The following is a 9,737-nucleotide window of genomic DNA, read 5'->3' as shown; positions in this document are numbered from 1 at the left end:
TCTCCCGGTGACGATCCAGCGAGATGCCTGGAACCACTGTCTCTCTCACTTCTTCATTTGCTGCCTTCGTAAAACTTTCTTTCTCTTAACCACCATAGCTCGTCCTCTAAAATTAACTGTTTTTTTTTTTTTTTCTTAGAGAAACTCAGCTCACTCTGGTGACTGGTAACAAACCTTTCTCTGTGTCCTCCTACTTTCTCTATATTCAGTTCAAAGCTAAAGGTGGCTGTTGTGTTCCTGAACTTGAATCTTTTGAATTGTCTACACTCAAGCTTCGGCTATCCTGTCACTCTTTGACACCGCTTCCCGTCTGATCAGCGAAGTTAAGCAACGTTGGGTCTGGTTAGTACTTGGATGGGTGACCGCCTGGGAACACCAGATGCTGTTGGCATCCCTACGTGTCAAGTGGGGTTGGTGGAGGATTAGTGCCCCCTCCCTGTAAAACAATTAACTCTAAGCCCTTGACCACCCCGTTTGGGATACATGGCGTCTGGCAATGGATGGATGGATGGGACTTATCTAATAATTCTAATGATTATGAAAAAATCTTTGACTATGGTTTTATGGTTTTTCTAAGATGGAACATAGCCTACCAATTTCTACCTCCACTAAAATCTCATTTCAAGATGAATTCAATGATCACCACCACCTTTGGCGCTTCTCTCCTTTCTCTGATCCACCTGGTGAATAAGCCAACATCTTTTCTATCCTTTATGATCTAGACCAGCTTGTACGGCACCCTACCCATATCCATGACTGCCCATGAGAGAGCTGCAACTCAACAGACGTCTTCCTTACAGCTAATCCTTCTGCTTATGCTGTTAATCTTCTCTCTCCACTGGGCTCCCCTGATTACCACCTTAGCATCCTAACCTGTCCTATCACACCAATAAGGCCTGTGTACCCTCCCAGGAAGCGGCGACTGTGGCACTTACGAGTTACTGGGAGGCCCGCACTGTTTCTTTGATTTTCCGTGGAATGACAATTGCTTCCATGCCTAAGAGCAATCTGTGTGCTGTGCACACTACAGAGATTATTCTCTCAGGCATGGAAGCGTACATTCCTTTCTCATATCCTGTGACTAATGGCAAAAAAAACTTGGTTTAATCATGCTTGTTCTAACGCTGTCCACAACAAGCAGAGGGCCAACCAAAGGTACCGAAGTCAACCGATCACTGAATCTCATCTCTTCTATGTTTCTGCCCGTAATCCTGCCAAGTCTGTTCATCACTCTGCAAAAAATATAAAAAATATTTCATTTAAACTAAATCTTCTGAACTCTCCGGCTCGAATTCTTCCCACTTCTTCCAGCATCTTCCCAAAAAACCTTTTCAAGAACTTCACCTCGTCATCCTCCCCTCCTCTTTTTCACTCTGATGGTTCAGTAGCTATTTCTTCTGATGATAAAGCAGAACTTTTAGCTCAGACTTTCTCTAATTCCACCTTAATCGATAATGGTGCTGTTCCTTCATCTCCCCCTTCTAACTTCCTCAGGGCTGACATTAAAATTTCTTCAATTGATGTATTTCTGCCATCATTGGCCTCAGTACTAGCAGGGCATTTGGGCCTGATGGGGTCTCTCCTGTTGTCTTCAAGAACTGTGCTTCTGTGCTTACATCCAGCCTAGGAAACTCTCTCACCCATTTCTGTCAACTTGTCCTTTTCCCTCTTACTGGAAGCTTTCTTTCATTCAGCTTGTCCCAAAGAAGGCCATTCCCAGTCCTCTCACTATCTCCTAATAGTTTTAACATCCTGTACTTCATAATTTTTTTTAGTCTATTCTTAACAAAAAAAAAAGTGCTGTTCCTATCTCAAGCTTCTTTCCAATCGTTTTTATGGGTTCCACCAGGGGCACTCTACTGGCGATCTTCTCAACTACCTTTCAGACCCCTGGTCATCCTCCTTTCTGGACCTTTGAGAAAGTTTCGTCATTGCACTTGACATCTCACAGGCCTTCGATCGAATCTGGCATAAATCTTTACTTTCCAAACTGCTCTTTTATGGTTTCTACCTTTCTATCTGTGTCTCCATCTCTAGCTTGTTTTCTGGTCATTCTATAGCAGCTGTTGTAGACGGCCACCGTTTTCCTAGAGCTATCAATAGTGATGTTCCTCAGGGCTCTGTCCGATCACCAGTTCTATTCCTTCTATTCATCAGTCACCCTCTAAGCTGTGCATCTAACCCTGTCCACTCATATGCTGATGACGCCATCCTTTACCTTTCCATTTGCTTCCCTCGCCGTCCATCTCAGCAACTACTTCAGCAAACAAGGGATGACGCTATGGCACACTTAATGTCTGACTTGGTTGATATCTCTCACTGGGGTAAAAGTAATCTGACTGTTTGTAATGCATCAAAAACTCACTTCTTACATCTTTCAACTCCGGGAAAATCGTCCGCTGGAGTATCCTCTAATTCTTAACAATATACAACTCAAGCCTGCATCTTCTTTAAACATACCTTGGGTTTCATTCTCTCGGAATTTATCTTGGAAAGATCATATTACCTCTCTTGTAAAATCTGCTTCCAAGAGATTAATTGTGCTGAGCTGTTTCAATACCTTCTTTGCACTTGCACAGCTGTTGGGATTATACACGGGTTAATTTGCCCCTGTGTAGGGTACAACTCTCATGTGTGTAAAGACTCCGCACATACAGCTCTCCTGAACAAAGTTGAGTTAAAGGCTTTTCGTCTCATTAGATCTCCGGCTCTTACTGGCCTCTTTCAATTTATGTCTCTTCGTAGCATTGTTGTATTTTTATGTATTTTCTATCGTTGCTTTAGTGGTTACTGCACTTCTGAACGTTTGTTTGCACCCTTCCACCACTACGGCGAGCACGTAGCGTCCGTCTACCAACAAACTCTCATCCCTTTTCTGTCCAGCCCTCTAATGCAAGAGTTAACCATTACTCCCAGTCCTTCATGAATGCAACAGGTCATTTCTGGAGCTGTCTCCCTCTGTATTTTCTACTGTCTATGATCTCCAGTCTTTCGAGTAGAGTTTGTCCAGGCATCTCGAAATGAACGGATCTTTAATTTGACTCTCCATTAGGTTCTTTTTTTTTTTTTTTTTTCTTGTAGGGCATTTGGTTCCTTCTTTCTTGCATAAAAAAGGAAGTCTTCCTCCCCCCCTCTCTCTCTCTGAACAGCTATATAATAAAAAAAAAATCAGAGGAGGAACTTTAGCATCTCTGATAAAACCTTAACCAGGCATGTCATTGGTAATATTTGACATTTTAGACAAACATCGCTTACTTTACATCTGTACATTTCTCGCAATAATATTTGAGAGAGAGAGAGAGAGAGAGAGAGAGAGAGAGAGAGAGAGAGAGAGAGAGAGAGAGAGGTAATCAACCGTAGTAGTTTCAAAGAAGAAGCCTTTGAAATATTCAAAGTTTTTATCGAACGAGACAGACACACCAGACAGTCAGCGAAAGAATAAAAACAAACTCCAGCGCAATTAGAATCTGGAGGACATGACTGAATACTGTAGCTAGAGAATAAGGGGTAATGTTACTCTGGGCATTCATTTTTTGGTTTGGTGTGTGATGTTTTCAACTGAAGACTATGCGGGAGTAGCACTGTATGTTTTATTTTAGCTTTTCTAGTGGCATAAAGAATAAGTGCAAATCAAAGAATAAAGAATCGCCTAACTTACTTTTCAGTGCAACAGTTTATGTACCTGTATATTATATTAATTTGCTGAAGTAATGGATTGCTGTATTGTTTACCACGTTATATTTTTTTTTTTTATTATAGTTTACCAATGGTTACTTACATTCAAATGTTTACCATGAAGGTTACGTATTGTTTGTTCATAACTAATTTATATTAACGTATGATTAATAAGATTTACGGTATTTTTCTTATTCATCGCATAAATATTTGATTCTCTTCGTAATCAATAACTATAAAACCAAAGGCCATGCAACGAGTAGTGGAAACTGTTTTGGACATAACTGTAGACAGTGTCATTACGAGCCACCTGTCCAGCCTGACCAGTAATAAAGAGGGTGAGGAGGGGCAGCATCAGTCTGGCCAATAATTAGCTGCCTTACTCAAGACGTCAATGCAGGAAGCAGTGATGAGGAGGGAGGGGTAGCACCAGTTTGGCCAATAATTATCCTCAAGAGATCAGTGCAGGAGGCAGTGATGAGGAGAGAGGGGCAGCAGCAACACTATTACACAATTTGCATTATGGATGAACGCTGACCCTTCCATGTCTCACCCTGCTGGTCCTGTAATGGCTCCACTCCAGTGACATTCACTCGCTTGGTGGTGGTGGTGTGCACAACAGATCTCATAATCGAGAAACCAGTCCCTATTACACTGAATGTTTAGAAAAAGTGTGTTACTTGCTAAAACGGTTTCATCTGCACTTCCATGCGACACACCAACAAGATGTTAACCCATTCAGTCCAACGACTTGATTTTAATTATATGCTTGATACAACCAGACGAATATGTTCGATTAAGGAAGGACTTATACTGCACAAGGAGCTTATGCTCACTCTATCTAAGCTGTCCATTTCAAAAAGTCCCCAAAGTTAATAAAACCATCTGGAACATAAACACGTCGTCGTAGTTGAAGGATTAAAATTCTCGATAACACCGTAACATAAACCTTAAGAGATGTTTCTGTGGCTCATGTGAGGACACAGGTGGATATAACAAGACAATAAACTACACATAACACAAGTGGTAAGTGATGTTTCCGAGGTATATCACAGCACACACATGGATATATGACTTAACACTAGTGCTATGACATTTCCATTGCTTAACACAGAACACACGTGGGTATAACAAGACATAAGTGTTGTACACAAGAGGTTATAACAAGACAGAACATACTTTTCTATGCCTATGTTTTCATTACTTATTTGTGGTCATCTTGAATGTTGGATATCAAATGTGGAGATATTGAATCATTAATGGTACTATCGTGTCAGCAGTGCCTGAAAACCTCATAATTAACATAAAAATCATCCAGTCACGATGTTTCTTCCAAAATATACACGACTTTTTTTTGTTTGGGGAGGGTCCGGATGGCGGCCATCTTGGATTTCGGGTACTTCTCAAGGTCATACTGATTTCGTATAGGCGCCATCGTGTCGGCCGTGCCTGAAAACCCCATAATAGTCATCCAGGTATTACATTTCTATTAGAAATTTTAAGCCTTTATAATCCTGAAAAACCCCGGTGGCGACCTTTTTGAAAACCGTTATTTTCTCACTAATGCTATGATTCTAGCAATTTCACCTAATACTGCTTTGAAGCTGGCGGTATCCTTTACTCAAATCACTAGTCAAAACCTCTTCCTAAGAAGATGTATATGGGTCTCTACAACAGGGACTGGACTTAATATCCTGTTTTACCCCTTCCATCATTTATCAACGTCTATCAATTTTTATTTGCCTCTCCTTCTCGTTCCTTTCTCTATCCTTTCTTCCTCCAGCACTCCCCATTCTGGTCCCTTCCCTGAAGCCCGCTTTCCATTCCTCCTTTTCCTCCTCCTCCCCTAACGCCCACTTTCCATTCAACCTTCTCCTCCTCCTTCTCCTCCTCCCCCTCTCTTTTTGCCTTGTTTCCTCTTTTCTCGTTTTGTCTTTTTTGCTCTCTTCGCCTCTCATCTCTTCTATGCTCTACTGACTCTAAATACGGTCTTTGTGGCATGGTAATATCAAAATGAGTTTAATGAATACGCCTGCATAGGTACTGGACTATCCCCCATCCCCCCCCCCCTCTCTCTCTCTCTCTCTCTCTCTCTCTCATTGTACCTTTTTAGGATGGAAATACAAAACAAGCGCGCTAGGACGTACCAGAAGGAGAAATATATATATGGATTACACAAATATTTTTCTCATTCTGGCAACTACGGGGGATAACAAGGTTGACACTTGGAGAACACAATGTCTGACCTTCGTTTGACCTTTTGACATGACCTGGAAACCAACATGTGTGAGTGAGAGAATGAGAAACTGGGGCAAAGGGAAAACAAGACAAAGGGAAAGAAACTGTATAGAAACCGGAGACTGACAGAATGAAGGTGATGAGAGATGAGTAAAGGGTAAAGAGATACAACTGAAGATAAGTAAAAGAAAGGAGATTCGTGTGTGTGTGTGTGTGTGTGTGTGTGTGTGTGTGTGTGTGTGTGTGTGTGTGTGTGTGTGTGTGTGTGTGTGCGCGCGCGCGCGCGCGAGCCTCTACCTCGCTCGAGTGCTACGGGTTAGGTTGTGACGTGGAGGGTTCAGACGAAAACTTGAAATGCTGTGACAAGTGCTAGATGGGTGTGGAGGAAAATGAGAGAGAGAGAGAAAAAAAAGGAAGGATAAAATGTAACTGCTGAAGAGGATATGAAAAAAAGTCGATGGTAAGGAGAGTAAGCTCAGAAAATGGAGAAAGAAATGGAAGTTGATGATGATGATGACGATGATGATGATGGTGATGCTTTGGTGGTGGTGGTTGTGATTTTGGAGAAGACAAAAGATGACAGAAGCGGTCAAGGGGAAAAGGCGGAGAGAAATTAGTCAAGTAAAGAGGAAGAGCGAAATTTACAGGAAGACGAGGAGGTGATGAAAAAAACGAGAGAGAGAGAGAGAGAGAGAGAGAGAGAGAGAGAGAGAGAGAGAGAGAAGGGAGGAGGGGGGAAGAGAACAGTACCGTAATACAGGGAACAGTGAGAGTAACGTAGTAGATTGCGAAAATAAATTCCACTTGACCCTATAATCCAGCATGACACAGTGAAAGGCGTCCCCATCAGTTTTATATATATAGTGGTTTTGTAACAACTGGGTGGGGAGTTGGAGTCCTCTTTCAGAGTGAATGGAGTGGAAGAGGACTGGAAAAATTGTTGAATTGAAACAAAACATATCGGCTTGCCAGTTGCGTGTGTTCTGGGGAGTGGTGTTTATTGAGAGAGAGAGAGAGAGAGAGAGAGAGAGAGAGAGAGAGAGAGAGAGAGAGTTCCTGAATGGAAAGCCAAATATTTTTAATGGTGCAGGCACACGCACACACGCAGCTGAAAAGGATAAAACACGAAAGCAATTTGACACGCACACACACACACAGTTTTAAATGGAAATGTCCTTAACTAAATAACCTTAACTTAGATTACATTAAATTTTATGCTGGTGTTCTCTAAAGGCAATTTGTTCATGGTTCGTAATATTCTTTTAGTTCTTGTATTGGTATTATTTTCATTTTTTCTCCCTCACTGTATAGATGAAATTGATCTTTTGGAGTTTTAATTGCCTATTTTTATTTGCTCCCAATAGTTTAGTTTGGTATTTCCTTTGGCCTTCTGTTATTGGTTAAATTTTAATCTCCTTCGGGCAAGTGTTTCTGTACTTCTCTTTATAGTAATACTGTTTTAATTATGCATCCCGTTGATTTCCTAATAACAATTATTTTTAAATTTTAGTGCATTCCCCTTTCCTATCAGTTTCTCAGTTTTAACATCTCTTTTCCAAACTCCCCAAGTCATTTCATTTTTTTTTTTTTTTTACCATCCATTCATCCATCATCCAATCCTAAGTTGCCCCATGAGGAATGTAGGAGCCCGGGGCTAGGCAATTGGGTCCTAACATTTAAGATGGGAGTGACCAGCCTCACTCATCCCTGAGTGGCATTACGTGAGCAATAACCCCAACCTCCCCTTGGATATAAACCTTCACCAGCTCAATCCGATTGGAGCGCCATAATTAACCACTAAACCACCAGGCGCCAAAATTTGGTTATATAGTTACCACCCAGCATAGTAAATGGTTTCCTGGTATGACCATTTGGCTTGTCATTCAGTGTAGAGTCACCTACAGGCAGAAGGAAGAGGAAAGAATGAAGGAAAGAAAGAAGAGGGAATGCAAAGTCACCCGTAGGGAGAAGGACGTGGAAAGAATGTAGGAAAGAAAGACAGAAGAGGATGGAAGGAAAGAAGGATGGAGGAGAGTAAAGGGAAGACACCTGAGAGCAGCACTGCATCAAGTGAGTGGATGGTGAGCACCCCCTCCTGCCACAAGCGCCCCCCACCTACCATTTTTTTCTTTTTTTTTCACTTTTCAAAAAAAAAATAATAATCACTTTCTCATTTTCTCCTATCACTGATTTCATTTCTGTGTCACTCACTCGTCTTTTTCAAACTCATTTTCTCACCTGATCTCAACGTACTCTTAATCTGTCTCCCATCATCATCTCATTTCCATCCCATTCATCTCTCTTTCTCTCCTCGTGTCATCGTTTCCTTCTCATAAAATCTTATCCTCAAGTCCATCCCGTTTCAGTCGTGGCCAGAATTCTATCCTTAATATCATTTTTTCCTACATTTACCATTTTCTCTTCCTTATTTTTTCTTCTATTTTTTTTTTCTTCTTGTCACTCATTGCTTCCTTCGTTCTCATTCCATTCGTTTTTGCTTGGTGGATGAGTTTGAGAGAGTGTGTAGGAAACGGAATCTAAAGGTGAATGTAGGGAAGAGTAAAGTGATGGTCTTTGAGAGAGGTGAAGTCAGTGAATGTACAGCGAGGTTGGATGGTGAGGAATTGGAAAATGTGAGTACGTTTAAGTACTTGGGTAGTGTGATGAGTAAGGATGGAGGTTTGGAGGGTGAAGTGCTTGAAAGGGTACAGCAGGGAAGAAAGGTTGCTGGTTCTTTGAAAGCAGTGATAAGAAACAGGGAAGTGAGCATGGAAATGAAAAAGTTACTACATGACAGTATTGTGATACCAACTCTAACGTACGGAAGTGAAGCGTGGACGTTGTTGGAAGGACACAAGTCAAGAGTGAGAGCCGTGGAAATGAGTTATTTAAGAGGAGCCTGTGGAGTCACATGGAGAGACAGGCTGACGAATGAGGATATAAAGGAGCGTTGTGGTGTTGATGTGGGTGTGATAGGAAGCGTTATGAGGAACACACTGAGGTGGTTTGGCCATGTGGAGAGGATGGAGGGTGAAAGACTGACGAAGAGAGTGTATGTGAGTGAGGTGGAGGGGGAAAGAGGGAGGGGGAGGCCGAGGATGAGATGGAGAGATGGGGTGGAGAGGTATATGAGAGAGGGGGGTGTGAGTTGGGAGCAGGGGAGTGAAATAGCGGGGGACAGGGTGACTTGGAGGCGATTTGTTTGTGGCCACCCCAAACGGGATTGAGGCGTCTGGCAATAGATAGAGATAGATATTCTTCCTGCTATATATCTTTTTGTTTCCCCTTCCGTCGTACTCCTAATATTTTTCCTCTTCCCTCGACGTGCACCCCTGCTGACCAATTAATATATTCTATACCTTCCTCCCTTTATCCCCACTCCTTCTCTCCCCCCACCTTGCTCCTAATCTCCTCACTCTCCTCAATTTCTTTTTCCGTTTGCTCTTTTCTTTCCAATCTACCGTTCCTCACCCGACTTCCTTTCTCTGTTTCTTATTAATCTTTCATTGTTTCCTTTCTTTTTCCTCTTATCTCTGTGTTTCTTTTTATGCAAGAAAGAAGGAACCAAAGGCCAGGGGCCCGCAAACCGTTCCTTCCAAGAAAAAAACAAAAATAGTACAAAAGAGAGCCATATTCAAGATCCGTTCATTTCGAGATGCCTGGACACACTGCGTTTGAAAGACTGGAATTCATAGGAAGTAGGAAATACAGGCAGAGGAAGACAGTTCCAGAGTTGACCTGTTGCATAAATGAAGGACTGGGAGTAACGGTTAACTCTTGCATTAGAGAGTTGGACAGAAAAGGGATGAGAGTTTGTTGCTAGA

General features: G+C 42.0%; 1 pseudogene; it reads left to right on the top strand.

Annotated features, from left to right (window-relative positions):
• Positions 1 to 273: 273 nt before the first annotated feature.
• Positions 274 to 391, top strand: LOC145391283 (5S ribosomal RNA; annotated as a pseudogene).
• Positions 392 to 9,737: the final 9,346 nt, after the last annotated feature.

Source organism: Coenobita brevimanus, chromosome 17 (assembly GCF_032717465.1).
Source record: "Coenobita brevimanus isolate Jiangsu-jjx chromosome 17, ASM3271746v2, whole genome shotgun sequence".
Taxonomy (NCBI): domain Eukaryota; kingdom Metazoa; phylum Arthropoda; class Malacostraca; order Decapoda; family Coenobitidae; genus Coenobita; species Coenobita brevimanus.
Note: the sequence above shows the minus strand (reverse complement) of the source record. Positions and strands in the feature narration are given on the sequence as shown.